Source organism: Myxocyprinus asiaticus, chromosome 6 (assembly GCF_019703515.2).
Source record: "Myxocyprinus asiaticus isolate MX2 ecotype Aquarium Trade chromosome 6, UBuf_Myxa_2, whole genome shotgun sequence".
Taxonomy (NCBI): Eukaryota; Metazoa; Chordata; class Actinopteri; order Cypriniformes; family Catostomidae; genus Myxocyprinus; species Myxocyprinus asiaticus.
This window is the reverse complement of record NC_059349.1, coordinates 19,737,778-19,759,978: the sequence shown is the minus strand read 5'-3', so window position 1 is coordinate 19,759,978 and position 22,201 is coordinate 19,737,778. Positions and strand designations below refer to the sequence as shown.

Below are 22,201 nucleotides of genomic sequence, written 5' to 3'. Positions count from 1 at the left end.
AACATTATTGCCTATCATCTGGGTGTCGCTCAGACCTCTTTTCTAAATGCTACCCCTCCCTTTATGTAATGCAGTTTGCTACACTCACTCCCACAAAGTTAACAGCCCTTCAGACACAACGTTTTTGCTTAAGCTTAGTTCAAACATGTCAAACCTTTAACAGTTTATTTACAGAACACACACACTCCTGGATCAGACACAATCACGTACCACTGCATGTTTCTTGTAATGAAGTCAAAGTTTGGAAAATCGAATTTATAGAGCACTTTGGTCACTGCTGTTCTCATGCTGGATTACACAGGTTGGGCCATTAGTGGTCCCTGACATGCATAACATACTGTATACATTGAATAATGCCATGCATTCACGTTAATTGCATTAACAGGTGTCAGAGGTAACAAAGACAAAGACATGAAAGTCAATCACTAATAATAGTAATAATAAATAATGCACTTTTAATGACAGGTAATACCTGGCTATATACGTTACTATAGCAACAATAGACCACGGCGCATTTTCTCTCAGAATCATCACTGGCAATATAAATAAAGAAAAAGCTGTATGCTGAAAAAAATTACTAGTAAGATTTAATTAATTTTTATTTTGCACATTTTTGCACACAGTTTTTTCTGTAAAAAAAAAACAAAAAAAATCAAAGTACATTTTAATGGTATAAAATTAAGTAAAATCTACACAACTTCATGACATAATATTGATTAAAGTGAGTAAATTTAACTTAAAAATTTCAGTAAATACATAAACTTTTACTAACAAATCATATGTACATGGTACTTAAATAAACTTAAAATAAAGTATATTTTAAATGAAAATTTTATATGAACATTTTGAACTTTCCTTATAAACACTTTTATTCATGCACCACATGAAATACAGGAACCTTCCACAGCTTATTTATTAATTTAATTCATTCTTTATAATGAACATCATATAAACAAGTAAGTCAAGTCATTTTTATTTGTATAGCGCTTTTCACAACATAAATCATTTCAATGTAGCTTTACTGAAAATTACGATATTATGAAAATATCTGTAATGTCTGAGAGTCATAATTGTGATAAAAAAAAATCTGATTGTAAATTGTGCCTTAAAATAAACGAACAAATAAATAAATAATATTTGTATTTAGACCTCCAGCAAGCAAGCTCAAGGTGACTGTGGCAAGGAACACAAAACTCCATAAGATGTTTGTTAATGGAGAAAAATAACTTTGGGGGTAACTAGGCTCACTGTGGGGGCCAGTTCCCCTCTAGCTAAATAGCATAAAGGTCTGCAACCCGACCTGGGCCCGATGGGACCCGAGAACCCAACAGGTTTCGGGTCGGGTTTGGGTCAGTTTTTCAAGTAGGACGTTGGGTTCGGGTTTTTAATGAATGAAAAAATAAACAGGCTTACCGAACTTGTTTCACGCATGTGCTCTCACTCACAGACAAGGGCGAACGGACGAGTTAGGGGCCGTTCACTCCAAACGTGTTTTTGCGCGCATCTGTTCTGTTTTCCCCTTATTTTCCTGTGTAAACACATGTTGGACGAATGTCTTTGACATATGCACCGCGTCTCGCTTTGTCTTCAACGTCTCGTGCAGGACCGGCACATTTTAAACACCATGTCAAGTTAAAAAGAACTTCAAATTTTCAAAAGGCATGTTGAGACACCTGCGCTCTGTTTCATTCTTTGCGCTGCATCTAGATTGTTTTTAGCGCAGGTGTCACAAAGATTCAACGTTCTGAACAAGTTCAGCCTGCATAGAGGGGACTGTTACATTGTTCCATTTTATTCCAGATTGTTGGAAGATTGCTGCACCAAGTGAAATTTCTGCAAATAAACAGTAAGGCAATGTTTTTTTCCCTTCTGCTCTAGTGTACTAAGGGGCTGCTGTGTCTTGTTAAAACTGTGTATGTTTACAGTTTCGGTAGTGTTACAAATGTTGCCTATATGCTTACAAAAAATTCAGCCTATTGCAACAGCACTTGCTAAGAGAAGAAATTAGATAGTAAGTGATTTCGGGTTCGGGTCGGGTTTGGGCTTAAAATCTGACAGTATCATTCAGGCCAGGTAGGGTCGGGCCACACAGTTTCGGGTACGGGTTGGGTTCGGGTTTCATTTTAAGGCCCGTGCAGACCTCTAAAACAGCATGAATATAATGGAAATATTAGTTACTGTATTTACAGTATGTGTAGTACAAGTCATGTTTTAAAATTAGTAAACTAAGTAAGTGTTAGGGGCCAATGTTTAAACAAAAAGATTTTGTATGAACTGTAAGATTAATGACTAAAGTCTTTGAAATAACTGTGGAAGTGCACACAGATGCATTGTCCTTTGTTATTTGGCTGATGAAGGCTTTAGTTGGTAATTAATTTATTGTCTATGTATTCCATTTTAAGAGTGTAGTCGATCCTTTGACCAAGGTGAGAGCAGGCAGGCAGAGGTCAGTGAGGTGCTTTGCAGTTCAACTGGCAGCTTGTGGCAGTTCATTTCGGTGAAGTCCATCTTACGTCCAAGTTTCAGGCAGTGGGCAGTGAAGTATCCCAAGTCTTACGGTTGGAGCTGGCATCAGTTTATCCTCTGTGAAGTCCGCCGTAGTAGACTGAAGAGATAGCTTGCTGGCACAGGCTACAGTTAGTCGTCCTATCAAGGGAAACAAGTCCCATGCGAAATTATCTATAAAGAGCACCCCCTGGTTCGACAAAGAGATAAACATTTGCTCAGTGCCTATCCTAAAGATCAAAATCACTTTTCAAAGGCTACATATGAAACCAGGAAAACGATGTCTTTGGAGGCTGTATACAGAGGTAGGAAGGAATGATGCACGCAAGGGTGTAGATATGGCTTGAACATTGGGGGTTGCAGCGTGAAGCATTTACATGTTTCCATTAATCATGGTATAAATATTGGGGGGTTGTACCCCTGGAATCTATGCCCCTGAAAGCACGTCCGAATCCAGTGTTCACAATGTGATACATTCTGTCTACTGAGATACCTTCATCTGATTGATTTTTGAAGGCAGCATATGTATCCTTCGCTGCCTATGAAATCACACAACCTGTGCGTGCAGATCCACAGCGGTTGAGCAGAAGAAAGAAAATGGTGGCCAAAGAGCCAGTTGATAGCCAATTTGTGTATAAATGTATGTTTTTTCCCACCTTTTCCAACTTTTGATTGCATTTCTAGCATAAAAGTAGTATTGAAGTTATTAAATATACACATGGTTATCGCCAAAACTCACTTGATTTTGTTCTAGATTAATAGTCCTTTGTGGTTCGGTTGGACTGAATGAATGCTGATATCCTAGCAATGATGTGATGTAGTGCTGCCTGGAAGCCTGTCCGAAACCAGTTTCTGGAGGTACCTTCGTACTCAAACACTGTCTGTTAAATCATTGACTGATAGGTCAGAAAGGCAACCATGCAGCTATCTTAGGATTCAGATGCAGCCATAATGTAGACTTATTAGTCCAGATTTATTACAAAAATTACAAGATTCAGACCCCAGCATTTTCCAGAAATAAGACAAAGCAATTAAAATTGTTTTACTGTAATTGTTCTTTTCTTTTGTGTGTGTGTGGAAATCTGTGTAATATATGACTGTGAAATCTGTCCTTTATTTTTCTGGAAAGCGTGGTGCTACCAACACAAGATCATAGGTTAGATTGCCAGAGAACGCACCTCAAAGGCACTTTAAGTGTCTGCCAAATGAATAAATATACTTTATGAGATAATGGATCAATTATTTTTTGTGATCAATTGTTGTTTATCTGTAGTGCAGAATGTGTCTGATAAATTAGTGTCATGTTGTCATTGTCTTTCTGTCAAACATTAAGCACTTAAAGGAATATTCCGGGTTCAATACAAGCTCAATCGACAGCATTTGAGGCATTATATTGATTACCACAATAATTTAATTTGACGTGTCACTCCTTTCCTTAAAAAAAAAAAAAAAAAAAAGGGTCTGGGTTACAATGAGGCATTTACAATGGAAGTGAATGGGGCCAATCTGTAAATGTTAAAATACTCACCGTTTCAAAAGTGTAACCACGAGACAATATAGTATGCGTGTTAACATGATTTTAGTGTTATGAAATCGCTTACTAAACTTTTCAGTGTAAAGTTATGTCCAGTTTTACAACTTCATTGTCATGACGATGTAATGTCACCAAACCCTAAAAGGACTGTAAAATGACGATTTAAACAACTTTACAGCTCAAATAATACGTGAGTTTTAACAGAAGAGTTCATATAAGTGCTTTTATAAAATTATAAGCTTCACATTTCTGAAATTGGCCCCATTCACTTCCATTGTAAGTGCCTCATTGTAACCTCATTTTTTTTTTGGTGCTTTTTTTTTAAAGCAAAAGAGGGATGAGGAGGAAATTCAAAAGAATTCTACACTCCAAAAATTATCATTACATTTCAAAGATGCATGCCTTGAACTCATGCGCCAACACTTTTCAAATTGCGCCAACAGCTCTCAGAGTTATTCAGTGTACCTGTCACTGTAGTGTCTTATTAAATTATTTTTGTTGATCAGTATCTAAACTGTATTCGTTTTTAATGATACACTTCATAAATCTCACAAGAATAATTCGATGCAAATATATTTGCAAGTAATAAAACGCTCCCATCATGTGCGCACAATTGCAAGGATATAATGCAATAGCTGACGAGGAGAGACTGTCACATGAGAAACAGACAGGCAAAACGTCCATGAAAAGATGCATTCATTGCCATGAAACTGCCAGATAACACTATATACTGTATATTCAAAGCACTTAACATGTGACAGTCCACTAGATTTGCTGAAGGCAAAACAAAACGAGGTTAGCTATCTCAAAAGAATGCAACATAATTTCGCTGCCAACAATTAGCTGCGTCTCAAAAACTAGTGAGCTGCCAAACTAGACAGCATGTTTTGAGCATAGTCGAAACGCAACGTATTTCCATCGTTCATTTTAACCGGACATGGCGTCAAAAAAAAAATAAAAAAAAATAAAAAAATAAAAAAAAATAAAATAAACGCGGCACTCCTGCGCGCGACGCGGCGCGGCTGTCAAATATGTCGGTCTAGCGCATGTTGACATAAAAAAAAACAGCGCCTAAGTAGTCAGCTCACACGGCCAGCGCTGTGCAGGCTGTATCTAGACCTCCCACTCAAAACGGTGTCGAATGGAAAGGGGAGGGAGATTTCCAAATAAACCAACACGCAGCTTCACTCTCGCTTCTGTGAGGAGATGTTAAAGTGTCCTCGCACTTTTTAACGAAAAGTGATGGACGATAACGGCGGGTGGAAAGAAAAAATGCGTCCGACAACATTTTAACCCGAGGCTTTGGGCGACTGGTGTGAACGGGACAGGTAATGTGAAAAACCGGAGAAGGGGCGGATTGTGTACATTTTTAAGCGTTATAATACCGGACGGGTGTTTTACCTCAAAGCTTCTGTTCATTCTGCGACAGACAGAATAACTCGGCGGTGAGTCTAGCATTGAATATAGGGATATCGCAATGCTTTTAAAGGAGTAGCAAGTATTAGAGGGCTTTTGAATGAGTGTTTAGCCCGTCTGGACTGTGTTTGTGTATGGCTCGCTAGCTGAATGAGCGCAAATGGGCTGCTTTGCTTTAGGCCCCTGAGCCCATTTAATCCACCGCGTTTTCATCAAATTATCTTCTAAATGTATTTCAGTCAGGTTTCTCTAAGAAATTCTTCCTTTCTGACTCGGGTTTATCTGGAGTTCCGTGTCGAAATGTATCGGGTTTGTTGTGCTTGGGTAAATATTTTGATAGCTGCCCGTTGGTTTGTCTGTGTGAGGTAAAGGAGAGGGTAAACCGTTAGCCTGCTGTGCCCTCGGTCAGGCTGAGAAATGCAAATATCCACTATAGGGACAGAACTGACATTATCAGCTAGACAGCATTCAGTCTGCATGCACTGAGTTAAACATTATCAGAGGTGGTCATCGGGTACTCTTGGTGCAAGTCAGCTGTGGTTGGAGCAGGGCTGCACCTCTACAGTGCGAGGAAAATTATTTCATCTGACACACGATCAAAACTCACGAAGACCTTAAAAACACCAGAATAAAAACATAATCTAACCATATATGCAGCTTGCATTTAACAGTGGCAGTGCCATCTATCATAGATTTCAAAGTAAACGGAAAAGTGTTTCTGAAAAACCTTTCCAGTTATTGGTCTCCGTTGCGTTAGTTTTAGTATTTTTAGCTCTGGAGAGAATGGAGAGGCGCACGTGACAGCGAGATGTGTTTTAAAGAAATATGCCGGGTTCAATACAAGTTTAGCTCAACTGACAGCATTTGTGGCATAATGTTTATTACAACAAAATTAATTTCAACTCGCCCCTCCTTTTATTTACAAAAATCGAAGTTACAGTGAGGCATTTACAATGGAAGTGAATGGGGCTTAATGATAGAAATGGGAAGGTTATAATTGTATAAATCACCTACATTAATTCTTCTGTTGTGTGTTATTTGAGCTGTAAAATTGCATAAATGGTCATTTTAGGGTTTGTTGACATTACACCGTCATGGCATCGCATTATGTCACAAACGCTGTTGATTAAGCTTAACTTGTATTGAGCCTGGAATATTCCTTTAAGCAGGGGCGCTGTTAGGATTTTTGGGCCCCCTGACTTTTATACTTTAAATCCCCATTTTAATGCAACTCGTAAAAGCATTTTTTCCCCCATAGCCTAAAAGTGATCTTTATTAATAAACGTAAACATGAGCATGATTGAACATTCAGTAAGAGCAATAAAAACAAATTTAAGTTTGAATAATTAAAGGTGCTATATGTAAGATTGACAACAAGTGTTTGAAATGGGTACTGCAGTCCAAATTCAAAATATTGGAGAGTTGTCTGCCCCGCTCCAGACTTGAAGCTCATGCCGGTTGCCAGAATTAGCCAACTCGGCATCCGTTTTAAAGGATTTCTGTGCTTTCAGCTGTCTCCATCTTCCAAAGGCATCTCCAATATTTATCCTTGTTTTACTTCGCCTCTGGTCATGGTGGTTTTTAGACGGATGGTGAGGCTTTTTAGGTCGGGTGGAATCTGTTATCTCTGATCCAGTTCGTTTGCTGGCTTCATGGCTAACTTGTTCAAATCTGGCAACCCGGGGTGTCGAAATACTATTGGTGAGTGGGCAGTGGGCGGGATCACGCAGGCCAAAACATAAACAGAAATTCCGGCCCAGAATAGAAACTTCAAAGTAGAATATACTGCCTGTAGCGTTGTTACTGGAGAAGCCAGTATTTCAACTTAGCTATTAACTTAAGCCAATGTTTCCTAATTCTCTAATGACATATTATCGTCATTTTATGATTTAGTACAGTAAAAATATTACATATAGCACCTTTAAAATAACTTAAATTATGCATTTAATTAAAACAACATTGTATATAGCTATATTACATGAACATACAATTAAATTAAATGATGATGCATATTATAATGTTTCATCAAGTTTAGTAAGTTTAGAACTGTGCTTCTAATGGAAATGTTTTAAATGTTGATTTAAGACATCTCTTGGAATATCTGATTGCAAACTAGGGCTGGGTATCGACACAGATGCCCCGATTCGATTCAATTTCGATTCACAAGATTTCGATTCTCGATTCGATTAATATCGATTAATTAGACATTGAAAATTTAGTACTACTAATTGGAGAGATGTTTCTAAAGCTGTACATGGAACACCAATTTAAAAATAAATAAGAATGCAGAGTTTCCTACAGGATTCTGAGCAGCAGGGGGAGACCTGTAGACCACCCCCCTCAAATTTTATACACTACCGGTCAAAAGTTTTGAAACACTTACTCATTCTTTATTATAATTTTTTTCTTCACGTTTTATAATAATGGTAAAGTCATCAAAACTATGGAATATCATAAATGGAACTATGGGAATTATGTTGTGACTAAACAAAATCCAAAATAAATCAAAACTGTGTTAAATTTTAGCATCTTCAAAGTACTCACCCTTTGCCTAGAATTTCCAGACATGTACTCTTGACATTTTCTCAACCAACTTCTTGAGGTATCACCCTGGGATGCTTTTTAAACAGTATTGAAGGAGTTCCCATCTATGTTGGGCACTTATTGGCTGCTTTTCTTTATTATTTGGTCCAAGTCATCAATTTCAAAAACCTTTTTTTTTTATTATTACATTTTTGTTTTATAATTAAATAAATTAATATGGTGGCACAATTATATTTTTCTCTACAAAACTCATTTCAAACATTTAAGCATTCGCCTTCAGATCAAAAGATTTTTAAGATCATGAGAAACATTTCAGTCAAGTGTTTCAAAACTTTTGACCGGTTTTGTGTGTGTGTGTGTGTGTGTGTGTGTGTGTATATATATATATATATATATATATATATATATATATATACACACATACATACACAGCAGATTCAAGATTCTACTTATTACTGGTGGTCTTCACTGTAAGATTATAATACATGAGTAATTTTAAAGCTACTAAAATAACCCAGCCAAGAGCAGTGAAAGGTTTTCTCGTTTTCTTGTTATTGTTGTTTTATTATTATAAATTACATGCTAGACAGCGACAGAGTTGGAATTACACATTTATAATTTAAATATTTTGATACAACTCAGCCTTTTTTCCCCACTGTTTACTTTTACTTTAGAAATAACTCTGTGTTTACATTCATACCTTGATAAATCACCAGATGGGTATTTTGACAGATTTTAAGCATTTTTGAGCATTCTTGTATGAATCCACATCGTGAGCACTCTTGGAACACACACACACACATAACTGCTGGCTACAGAGCCGAGGAAAAGTTGTACTCTGTCAACATGTGCTACACAGACGGATTTAGCTGTTGCACACCATCTCCGTGTTTACATCCGCTTCTCCCGCTGTACACATTAGATGTGCTCCACTCACAAAAGCTCCACTCGCAAACGTCAACTGGGCAGAAGGATGTTGGACTGCCTGGGAGTTGTGGACCCCTGGGCTGCAGGATTCACGTTAATCAGACCCAGTACACAAAGATCGATCCTCTGCTTTTCAGAATCGATATTGAATCGGCCAAATAAAAAAACAACAACAATTAATCGAAAAATCGATTGTTTTGCCCAGCCCTATTGCAAACAAAACCAGATTATTCCCTACAATCAAAGAGCATTAGGATAGGGTTAGCATTCTGTGTTATTTTACACAGGAGGAAAACTGAGAGCTTGGTCTATAATTCATGGATGTCCAGGCTTTAAAGACCTTGATTTTTATTTTATTTTATTCATTTTTAAGTATACAACAGGTTAGACTATGGATGGCTAGCCAGTGAGTAGGTCAATGTCATTGTTCTATAAAATAAACTATAGCATTTTGTTATGAAAATAAAAAACAAAAAACAGTGACACATAAAACTACCTTCATTATTTCCTTCCCATTATATAGTTCAATTTGAATCTGTCCTTTCTGTCAAATTACCAGTTATGATGTTGCTACAGTAATGGCACACATTATGTTTTCTCGTCTTTTCCCTGTCAGTACTGTTTGGAACATTGGTGCTGTGATGTTTGACATTCTCAATAGTGCTTCAAAGTAGAAAATTATCGGTTTAATTAAAGTCTTTCTAGCAAGACGGACCACTGGGCAGCCATCTTTGGAATGCTCTCGGGCTGCTATTTTTCTATGTAAACAAGCAGTATACAAGAGCAACTCCTATCTACTTGAATGGGGAAAGACTGAAATCTCCAAAACGGTTAGTCAAGATTACAATTAAAGAACATTATTTTCAAATCAGCAGTCAAATCTGACAACACTGGTATCAAAAATTGTGCTTCTTTACCTCAAATTACGATAATTTAGCTAATGTGCATGCCTGTTCTTGAGTTAATTGATAGGCGATTGACAGGCTTCTGTATCTAAAAGGAGATTGGCTCTTTTATCTGTAAGTCGGGACTTCCTTTCTACATCCATTGACTGTTGAGCGTTCCAGTTTCTCCCATTTTTTTTCCTCATTTTTCATTTTAATAGAAGTGACCCATCTCTGTTAAATCATCTCAGTTTTAATTCAGGTTTTGTGCTGTGTAGACCTGTCACGATAATTAAATAATCATCTGACCGTAGTTATTTAAGATAACTGCGATTACTGTGCACTTTAAATTCCAATCACATTTTACCGTCCAAATAAGGGAATGGACGGCGCATTTGAGTGTCTCATTCAATTAATCACCGACCGTATCCACACTGCGTACTCTGCAGAGCACGTGAAGATTAACTGCTTCTGAACCAGGTTTGTAACACTGTGATGCGCGCTGTCTGCGGAGGTTCCCGCCAACTCCCGAAAAAATAAAAAAGGATTTTAGTGAATGCAAAGTGCTCCATTTTCACTTTAGCCTTAAAATAACATGTGAGAGCTAAGAATTTTGGAAAAATATTTTACCATTGCATACATTTAATATAATATCTATTTGGGTTGGCTGGGTTCCATCAAGAACAATTTTCTTCACAATAAGAAATGCACAGTGACACTGTAACAGTTAAAAGGACGGGCAAGGAGGAGGCGGGAACCGGCTGAACAGTCAACATAAAGTTTAATGCAAAACTCAACATAAAACAAACATAAACAAACACACACACACATGCAGCGCAGCCGTGTGCGTCTCTCTTTCACTAACTGGCATCTCCGGACCACCTTTATCTCGCTCTCCCGCTGATCATCTGATTCAATGATGGCTGTGCACCCTCACGGCCTGGCCACACCCTCCTCCTCATCACAGACATATATTATGATTCAACATGTCGCGAGCCATCATGTTATAATCTAGCTGCATTAAGCGCGTGCACTCGAGGGATGAGCATCCCTGTGCCAGAGTGTGCCTCAACCAGGTGCAGTTTCAATCTCTTCCCCCTTAGCTCGGGACATTTGCGCAACTCAAAGAAGAGGCACTGACCTTATAGAGAAATGCCAGTTTTGTAGTTTGTAGTTATTTGCATGATCTGCTTCCGTATTATTTGAACTTTAATAAAGCTATAATGCATTGAATATAACTGCATTTAAGATGTAACGCCTGGGTGTTTCCTTTAAAGAGCTCCGGCTCTGCTTATTCCACAACAAGAGTGCTTCTGTATATTTGGTATTTTTGTATAATTTCCTCATACTTTGCCATCTTCATCACCTGAAGCTGTTTGGAAAGTTTAGAGTGCATCTGGACAGTGAGCTGTGTAATTCTTCCTCTCCTCAGTCAGCTGTGAGCTGCAGTGCTGCTCTTGCGCATCATCGTGAGAGTTTAATGTGATCTCATGTTACGTTAAATGAGATCAAGCGATTATATGACGATGAAAATTGTTGTCGATAACGTCGACTAATCGTTTCAGCCCTAGCTGACATGCAGCCTAATTATACAGGGCTGCCTAAAACGACTAGTCGACTTTGAAATATGTAGTTTTGCACATCCATACTTTAAGCTAATAAAACATTAAGCCTACTGGGTGAATATTATATAACATAATTAATGTTTATGAGCAAAGCCTTCACCTTAGCAGGACTAGGCCTAAATCATGGCATAGAGACATCTCTACTAAAATCAAATGTGAGGTAGCTTATGTGCACCTCAAAGAAGGCATATTTCATTAATAATTTTAACAAGCATTATTCCTTTTAATGTAATGCTAAACGGATCAAAAGTTGAAATACATTCAAATAGTTATGAATGTTTGATATATATTTCCCTGTATATTCATATTTGAATGTTCATAAACTGATCTGTTAAGCAATATATAATGTTTCCTAATATCTAATCAAAGTTATTATAAAGCGTTATCAATACATTTTGGTTCGACAGATATTCCTAGGGTGTTCGGGCTCATCTGCTGTTGCATCATGGAGTGTGAGATTAAATATACATTATACACTTTCACAAGTTTATCAGTGAAGATGTCTATACAGGGCTCGACAATAAGTATTGCCCGATGTCCCGGGGCCAGTGTGAGAGAGATTCGGGCCAGTTGCTAGAACTGTCACTTGCCCGATCGGGCCAGTGCTGCATTTGCAACATTAGTGCAAGAAAACAAGTGAGAGGGCACAACAATTACACTGAGAGAACCAAGCATTCTAACCGACGAACGAGCGCGTTTCTATTGAGCTCGCAAAGATGCGCGAGCGCATAATATACTGGACGCGCCAAGGCACAGTTGCGTGCACACACAAGATCGTGCAGACACCAAACGCACTCTCCTAGCACTGTCCTCGCTCTTTTGCAAGTGTCTTAGCAGCAGCTATTACCAATGTGTAGAAAATAGAAGGAAAAAAACCCACTTAATGAATTTTGTAGCGGGATTGCACGTCTTGTGCAACATTTTAAGTATCCCCGCACATTCCGTGTTCACAGTGCGTGAAATCCCCACATTTTTCGTTTTTACATGTTAGTGAAAAGCAGTAATCCACACATTAGAACACAAAAAAAATCAACAGTTTCATTCTATAGGACTGAAAATTCATGTCTCTCCATGCATATGTCTCATCATCATATATCTCTCTGTGCAACGTAGACTGTTTATTGTGCATGCGCTCTCAATAAGGCACAGAGCGCAAGTTTTATTCCCACTGTAAAAAAAACAAATTTTCTCTCATTAATTTGCCTTTAGAGATGAAGTGCCAAATGAAACATAATAAACTTTGTTAATCCCCAGTTATACACGTGCCTGGAAATCACGAGCTGCTCAGTATCCAAAATGTAAGTATAGATTTAATTAGGTTAGTTTCAAAATGTAATCATTAATTTGACATTATAATGGCGTTTGATATGAAAAGAAGCAAAATCACTATGGCTATTATTATCAGAGCTGTTTAGCTGCAGGGTGAAGATGAATATTCAAAACAGTCTACTTCATATCATCCTCATGAAACACCAGTTACATTTCTCATTTCTGGACCGTACAGGTATTTTTTTGTTTTTGTCCATCAGTCTGTGTTGGTCTTTAGGTTGTCTGATTTCATGTTATATACACATTCTTATTTCACAGATTAGGCCTAATATCTCCCTAATTTATATTACACGTTACAACTGATTTGGTAGCAAGTCTCTTCTCAGGGATTCATATGTTTATTACATTCAGCCAGTAATCACATCTTTAACTCAGTGATTAAATCTTTGATTCCGTGTGTGAATACACTACACATGGCCAGAAGTTGCATGACAGCATGACTAAATGGGTGACCGAAAACCCATCATCTGCACAACAGAATTCTTCACTTAAAAACTCATGTGTAAATGGCAGGACGGCTGAGGTTAATATGATGCATTTATGAATTTATATCTGTAAAGCGCTTATATGGGATTACATAAGGCATAAATCATATCTTGCAAATTATAAATGTGATTCAGTTTGGGGGGACATTGTCTTAAAAACATAATATATGAAAAAATAATTATCTTTGGACACATATTTAAAGCCATGATGGTAAAAACAGCTATTTATCATTTTTGTTTTGGGGCCAGTGAAAATTTTGGCAGGGCCAGTAAAAATCTGAAGCACTGGCCCGACTGGGCCAGTAGAAAAAATCCTTACTGTTGAGCCCTGCTATATGTGCTGAATGTGCTGCTTTGTCATTTATCAAGTAGGCATATATATATTGTCTTTCAGATTTTATTATGTTGTGACACAGTAAAGTTAGGCTACATTTTATTTTCTTGTCTTTAAAAAAAAAAAAAAAAAAAAAAAAAATTACATGGGGGCACGACTGCTCCTAAACAAAATTCATTGTTTGTACAGAGTCTTTAAAGTTTGGAAAATGCTTGATTTTCACAGTTAAGTTTTCAAGGTTTGAAATATGCTTGAATTTTGAAAATGTTCCTTGAAAATGCTTGATATTTTTCCTTATGTTGACATAAAAGATCCAAAATTATTTCAAATTTGAAATATGTGTTGTGCAGTTGTTATGTTTGTGATGTCTCGTAAGCGCACGTGCGCCGCTCTGCATCTTGCTTTGATGTCGCATGCACACAGAAGTACTGGACGTTTCATTGTGGCAGATTGGCGCCAAAACAAAATTATACCTGCATCTCCTGCTTTTTTGAACTTGCCGGGTGATGTTTCAATAACCGGTGGCTGGAAGAGGAGATATAAAATATGGCTATGCCGAGGAGAGATCAACAAAAAAGCAATTCAAGTATGGAAAAAGAGACATTTATTGAATTTTTGCACTTCTCAGCCCTTATAAGCCATTCTGAAGGTATAAGCTGAGACAAAGATTTCGTTAAAACTTGAATTTACTTTGGAATTTTTGAATAATTTACGATCAATATGTAAAATCGCATAGATAATAAGTAGGGCAGAAAGTTAATGCATGCAATAAGTTTAGAGCTGTACAGCAGTTTAATCAAAATAAAATAGAAATCACGGAAATGGACCAGTGCGATTTATTAAACCCCACAAAAGGTTGCAATTTCACAACACACGGTCCAAGCATGCCCACTGTGCAGCTCTCAAATAGTGAATAGCCCACACAAACTCCATCATGGGAGTGTTTTGAGTTTGGTTCGCTATTATTGTGCAGTGCGTTTTTCTTATAATGTGCGTTGAGAATGCAAAGTGCTATAAAATCACTTTTTCACATAATTTAAAACATACTTGTAATAACGTGACACTGGGTTACAGAAGAGGAGGAAGTGGTATTTCACCACATTGTAAATGAGCCTGTTTAAAAAAACTGCAAGAAATATGGCTTAAGTCAAGCAATTCTTATTTGTATAAATTTCTATTTTCACAACACATCGTTTCAAAGCAGCTTTACAGAAAATGAAACTGTAATATCTATAAAGTCTTAGAGTCAGCATTGTGTAATTGTAAATTGTGTCAAAATAAATAATTAAATAGTTTTTTTTTTGTGATCAAATTTTTATTGTTACAGAATGTTAATGTACAGAGATCAAAGTAAGAAATTAACATCATTCTGAACACTTTTTTCCCTAGATTACCCTCCCACATCCCCAAGGCGACTATATCCCCCATCCCCATCTCCCAGAAGTACATTCAGAGCATACATAAATCGTCTTAGAAGAGTGCAAATCAAAGTCCAAATACAATAAAAAAAAGATATAAAAGTAGGAACATGAGACATAATTTTTGAAATTGCATCTAGCCATGTTAAGATTTGCCACTGAGAGCTCCATATTCGCAATGTCCAAGAAAGAATGCATCCAGTGAGTCCACGCTAGAGATTGTGGAGGTTTCCAGCGCAAGGCAAGCATTTTCTTAGCAGCAGTAAGTCCACAGAGAAACAACGTTCTGTGTTAAAGAGAGAGTGTAAGAGGAATCATCACTTAGAAGCAAAAGTCTCAGACAGCATGATACCTCAAACTCCAAAATGTCCTTCAGCGTCGTGGAAACATGTCTCCAAAACACGCTGACTTCAGGGCAATCCCAAAACGTGCATATATGTGCCTATGCACCCACTTGAGCAAAAGTTACATGTAGGAGAAGTGGAAAGCTTCATTAAATGACGCTTCCTGGGAGTGAAATGGATCAATTGATGATTAGGGTTTTTAGAGACATGTTTGAGGTTATCCCATATTGAGTCCCAACATATGTCATTACTGTCTTCTGAGCCAATCCCATAAATATCTCTGTACCAAACGTCAACAACTGATAACTTTTTATAAGAAGCCTCCAAAAACAACAGGTACAGCGACGAAACCATACCCCTTGTACTTCCACATGAAGTAAGCAACTTATGCAAAGTAAGACAGGGAATACTAGAGCCCCAAGGAACCCCATATGCACGCATGGCAGATCTCAGGCGCAGATAAAAGAAAAATGAAGTGCCTGGTAAATTATATACTGCACATAGATCATTAAACATTCGTAAACCATTGTCCCCCCAAACATCAGCCAAAACATTAATCCCTCTATCACTCCAGTCTGAGAAAACAAAAGGTTAATTATCCGAAAGAAGACTACGATTATGGAATAATGGAGAATGAGAATGCCATTTATGGTCATCATGGGAACACTTTGAAGCCGCCCGCCAGGTAGAAAGAAGATATGCTATTATTGGGCTAAAACGCTGTTTCGCACTCTTCAACGGAGCGTTGCAATAAATCAAATCCTGTAGTCTATAAGGTAAAGTCATATTAAATTAAATCGTTGCCAAGATACAGCAGAGTCAGGATTCAACCATACCGTAAGAGGTCATAATGTAAAAGCCCAATAATAAAGCCTAAAGTCCGGAAGTGCAAGTCCACCAGCATCGTTGCAATGCTGTAATGTTGAATACTTTATACGGGGGGACTTGCTGTTCCATATGAACTTGGAAAGTAATCTTTGCAATTTAGACCAGAAATCTAAAGGTGTTGACCGAGGTATCATAGCAGAAAAAAAATTAATACGAGGCAAAATATCCATTTTGATGACAGAAATCCGAGCTTGTAAAGATAAAGGTAGTGTTGACCAACGAGTCAAGTCCATCTCTACACGATTGTGTGTATATATATATATATATATATATATATATATATATATATATATATATATATATATATATATATATACCCTGGAAATTTTTCAGAGCTATTGTGTGCAGAGACGGAAATATATCCACATCCAAATATCTAAAGCTGGTTACTATCGGTATAAAAGATGGCAAAACCGACTTAGAGGATGAAGTATTTAAGTGCATTAATGAAGATTTGTTCCAATTAATCTTATACCCAGAGAATTGGCTAAAACAGTTAAATACTGACAAAATATGATGAATAGACTCAGTTGTATCACTAACATATAAAAGAATGTCATCTGCATATAACGAAATTCTATGAGAAGTGTTACTAAAAGTGATAGGACTAACCAAAGAATGTTGACGAATTTTCTGTGCAAGAGGCTCAAGAGAGAGGGCATCCCTGACGAGTCCCACGTAATCTAGAAAATTTTGGAGAGGTGATGCCCCCTGTCATGACCACAGTGGAAGGATTGGTATATAATACTTTAGCCATATTAATATAATCTCTGACTAAACCAAGGCGCTCCAATACTGACCAAAGGTAATGCCATTTAAGCCAGTCAAAGGCTTTCTCAGCATCTAAAGACAAAGTTGCACACGGTATGTCCATTCCACTGGTCACGTATATAATATGCAATAACCGGCAAACATTATCGGCCACAAGACGAGATTTAATGAAACCAGTCTGATCGTTATGCACCAATTTATTCATGAATGCATCTAAACGGGAGGCCAAAACTTTGGCGAACAGTTTCACATCACTGTTTAAAAGAGACAGTGGTCTATAATTCCCGCACTGAGTCAAGTCTTTATTAGGCTTGTGTAACAGAGTAATAATGGCCATATTAGCACTATTATTAAAAGAACCCACCCGAATAGAATAATGAATCATATTCAACAAAGGCTGTCCCAGCTCATCCCAGAAAGAAAGGTATAGTTCAGGTGGGATTCCATCCCATCCCGTAGACTTACCCCTCTTCATACGTACAAGAGCATCCTTTAACTCATCTAATGAAATAGGAGCATTTAAAGATGTAGCCTCTGCTTCCGAGAGACATGTAAGAGTTAAATCTTGAAAAAATTTGTCGCATAAAGTTTTACTGAAGACTAAATCCGACCTATATAAATTCTGATAAAAATCTTTAAACACCCTATTTATACCTTTAGTTTCACTTATCAAGCTATTAGGAGATTGAATTGCCATAATATTTGAATACTTTTCACCATTCCTTAATCTAAGAGCTAAAAGGTGACTTGGCTTAGCACCATTGAAGAAATAAGTTCTTCTAACTTTGTGCATTAAAAACCCAGCTCTATGATGTAACAGTGATTTAAGTTCTGTACGCATCACTTTTATTTCTTTCTGAACATCTTCAGAGTGACAAATTTGCTGACAATTCTCCAGCCTGTTTAATTTTGTTTCGAGAGTGCCTATTTCCTTCAATCTAGACTTATTTAATTGGAATGCAAAAGAAAAAGAAGACTGTATGCAACCCTTGATGGCGTCCCAGAGAAAGCGGGGATCGTCCACCGAACCATCATTTATCTCTGTAAACCAACTCAACTCTTTTTTGAGCATTGCACAGAAATCTTTATTTTGTAACAGTGTGGTATTAAAACGCCAACATGACGCTCTAGTAGGTGCAGACACGAGAGATTTTAGCTGAGACCACACTATGATCAGATAAAGGGCATGACTTTATATCAACACTGTGTAATTCTGAGTATGCAGCATGAAATATAAGAATATAATCCAGCCTTGAATAACTTTTATATCTGGCAGAGTAGAAGGTGTACTGTCTCTTTTTAGGGTGAAAAATGCGATATACATCAATTAGACTAAGATCAGACATAAACTTCGTAATTCAATAGATAATAAAGATTGCGTTGGATAATTCTGCATACACGAATGATCAAGAGAAACATCAACTACCGCGTTCATATCTGCACCGATGATAAGAAAACAATCTTGTATGCGCAGTAAAGTTGTAGTAAGGGCAGGAAGAAAATTTGGATCAAAATGAGAAGGGGCATAAATTGAAATAAATGCAAAATTCTTACCCGCAATAACTTTTAATGTATGATACTCTGCCTTCCTCACAGCTATATCTTTCTAGAATGTTAAACGAAAGCTTTCGTTTTAACACGATCAAAGTACCCCTTGATTTACTATCCAATGTGGATGAGGCGGCTACAAAATAAAACTTGTTAGAAAACCTTTGAACATCTGACTTTCTTAAATGTGATTCTTGGATAAATGCCAAATCAACCTGCTGCCTGTGTAAGTAATCCAGACAGGCAGTACGTTTAATGGGACCATTCAGCCCATTTGCATTCCAGCTAACTATGTGAAGCATTTCTGTAGCCATAAATTAGCTATAGAATAACATAAAGAGACCAAGAAAACAATTAACTGGGCATAAAACAATAAACAGAATGCACCACAGAAATATACACTCTACACAAAGGGAGAAATACCCACCCACCCTGGTCACCACAACCCACGAGAACACCCAATTACCCACAAAGAAAACATCTCTAACAGAGCATCCACTAAAAAAGGAAAATAATAAAAAAAATGAAATATAACAGAAGAAAAAGAAAAACAATCGGGTGAACCATTAACCACCTTATGGAAAACGAGACCCCGAGAAGGGCGGCAGACACAATGTTACCGCTCCCCACTCATTATTAACATGTTAATGACCAAAATTAGCAATTAACAAAATCAACAGAGAAGCTACACTAAAAGGCAAATTGTGACATTTCGTTTACGCTAGACAATCAATCTATAAGAATAAACAAATGAAAGAGAGGAAGGAAAACCTCTAGGGCAGTTAAAGTAATGTCACTTTACCCTTCTTCATTCTGCTGTGTGGCCAAACCACTCAGAAAGTCTTCAACCTCCAAAGGGGACTTGAAAATGTGCTGAGCCGAACCTCGCATTATCTTCAGCTGTGCGGAGTACATCAAAAAGTCTGAAAGCCCATTTTCTGAGACTTGTTAGTTACCTCCATGAAGGAACGCTGCCGGTTGATAGTGAAAGCACTATAGTCTGTGGCAAATCTGATGTCTTTCCCATCCACCTTGATTGGAGATTTTCTGGAAGCTCAGAGAATTGAATCAAGATCAGTATAACGTAGCATCTTCATAATGACCGTGCGAGGCCTGCCAGAGTTGTTGGAAGGGCCGATGCGATGAACTCTCATGATCTCCAGTTCCCAACGAAGGGAACCATACAGGTAGAGATCCCGAGATGTATGCCATGAGATTCGTGGCTTCCACGCCTTCCGGGAGATTCATAATATGAATATTATCCCTGCGGCTCCGGTCTTCCAAATCAGCCATCTTTTCCTCAAAGGTCATCAATCTGGCGGCAGATTTGTCGTAATTTTTCTCCACTTTGCCGACCTGGCTGCTCAGACTGGAATATCGATCACACAGTTCTCTCACCTCATTAGAGCAGCTGGAAAGCTCTGACTGAATATTATATAGTCTGTCTTGTAAAGATTTAAACTGTGCTTCAATAAACTGCTGCTGTTTCTCCATAGTAGAAGCGATCATGGCGGCGAGCGACTCCTCCATCTTATCCGCCTCGTGCACTTGATCGCGCTGCGTTTGCTTGCCGACTGATTTTCCTTGACGAGAAGACATGCTATCGATGCCCAATGTCAAAACATAAAACAAAATGTCGAGCAACTAGCGAAAAAGCTTAGATATATAAATGAAAATTGAGTAGGGTTGGCGGAGTCACAATGTTATTAAATGTTAATTAAATAGTTAAATAATAATTGTATTTAGAACCCCAGTGAACAATGCGAAGGTGTCTGTGGCAAGGAACACAAAACTCAACAAGATGATGGTTATTGGAGAAAAATAACCTTGGGATAAACCAGGCTCACTGTGGGGGCCAGTTCCCCTCTGGCTGAACAGCATGAATATAATGCCAGTATTAGTTATTTGTGTGCAGTGCAAGTCATGGTTTAAAATTTGTTAACTAAGTAAGTGTTAAGGACTGGTGTTTAAACAAAGATTTTGTATGAACTGTAAGATTAATGACTAATGTCTTTGAAGTCCATCCTGGATTAACTGCAGAAGTTCACATAGATGAATTGTCCTTTGTTAGTTGGTTGTTGGCAATTAATTGATAATATATGTATTCCATTTCAAGAGTGTAGTCCATCAATAAACAAAGGTGATGCAGGCAGAGATCAATGAGGTGCATCGCAGTTCAACCGGCAGGGGGTCCATCCTATGTCCAAGGTTCAGGCAGTGGCATATGAAGTATCCGATGTCTTACAGTTGGAGTTGGCATCAGGTCATCCTCTGAAGTCCATCGTAAAAGACTGAAGTGTTGTGTGGCTTGCACCGGCTGTAGTTTGTCATTATCACGTAGTGGAGTCCGACACTGAGCAGGAACAGAGCTGGATCTGGCAGGCTCTGGTAACCTTGGGATATGAATCCCGAGGTTGAGAAAGGGAAGCAAATAGAATAATATTAGCATAGATGCCATTCAATTTATTGCAGAGTTATAGATTATGAGAAATGTTTCTGAGAAAGGTTTCTGATTCTGGCAGACCTAACTAAAGCAGCCTAATTGTGAGTTGATGGATAAATTAGGTGAATGCCTGGCTAAATAGATGAGTCTTTAGTCTAGACTTAAATTGAGTGAGTGTGTCTGCATCCCGAACAGTGTTAGGGAGACTATTCCATAGTTTTGGAGCCAAATAGGAAAAGGATCTACCTCCTTTTGTGAATTTTGATATTCTAGGAACTATTTGCATGCCAGAATTTTGTGATCCTAATGAACATGATGGAATATAGCGTGGTAGGAGGTCACTTAAGTACTGTGGAGCTAAACCATTCAAAGCTTTGTATGTAGTTAACAGAATTTTAAACCTTTAAAATGAAATTTAACAGGTAGCCAATATAACGATGATGAAATTGGGCTAATGTGACTATATTTCTTGGTTCTAGCCAACACTCTTGCAGCAGCATTTTTTTTTTTTTTTTTTTTCAATTTGGAATGGCCAATTACCAATGTGCTTTTAAGTCCTCGTGGTCACGTAGTGATTTGCCTCAGTCCGGGTGGCGGAGGACGAATCCCAGTTGCCTCCGTGTCTGAGATCGTCAACATGAGCATCTTATCACGTGGCTTGTTGAGTGCATTGCCACGGAGACATAGTGCATCTGGAGGCTTCACGCCACCCACTGCGGCATCCACGCTCAACTCACCACGCGCCCCACAGAGAATGAACCACATTATAGCGATCACGAGGAGGTTACCCCATGTGACTCTACCCTCCCTAGCAACTGGGCCAATTTGGTTGCCTAGGAGACCTGGCTGGAGTCACTCAGCATGCCCTGGGATTCGAACTAGCGAACTCCAGGGGTGGTAGCCAGCATCTTTACCACTGAGCTACCCAGGCCCCCCTCTTGCAGATGAAGTTTATTTATTGAACTTGCAGTACATCTTCCCAGTAATGCGTTACAATATTCTAGTCTTGAGGTCATGAACGCATTAATTCATTTTTCGGCATCAGCAACAGAGAGCATGTGTCGTAATTTAGCAATATTTGGAGGTGGAAGAATGCTGTTCTATAAACATTGGAAATTAGATGTTCAAAGGACAGATTGGTATCAAAAATAACACCTAAGTTCTTCGCTGTAGAAGACGACGTAACAGTACATACATCAAGAGTCA

The 22,201-nt window shown here is 38.0% G+C and overlaps 1 protein-coding gene across 3 annotated transcripts in view; it reads left to right on the top strand.

Annotated features, from left to right (window-relative positions):
* Window positions 1-5,216: 5,216 nt before the first annotated feature.
* LOC127442441 (CMP-N-acetylneuraminate-beta-1,4-galactoside alpha-2,3-sialyltransferase-like) overlaps window positions 5,217-22,201 on the top strand; it is a 109,694-nt gene continuing 92,709 nt past the window's right edge. For all 3 annotated transcript variants that reach the window (XM_051700493.1, XM_051700492.1, XM_051700491.1), the window contains exon 1: window positions 5,217-5,367. The gene's annotated coding sequence lies outside the window, so the exon portion shown is untranslated. The remainder of the gene's footprint in view (window positions 5,368-22,201) is intronic.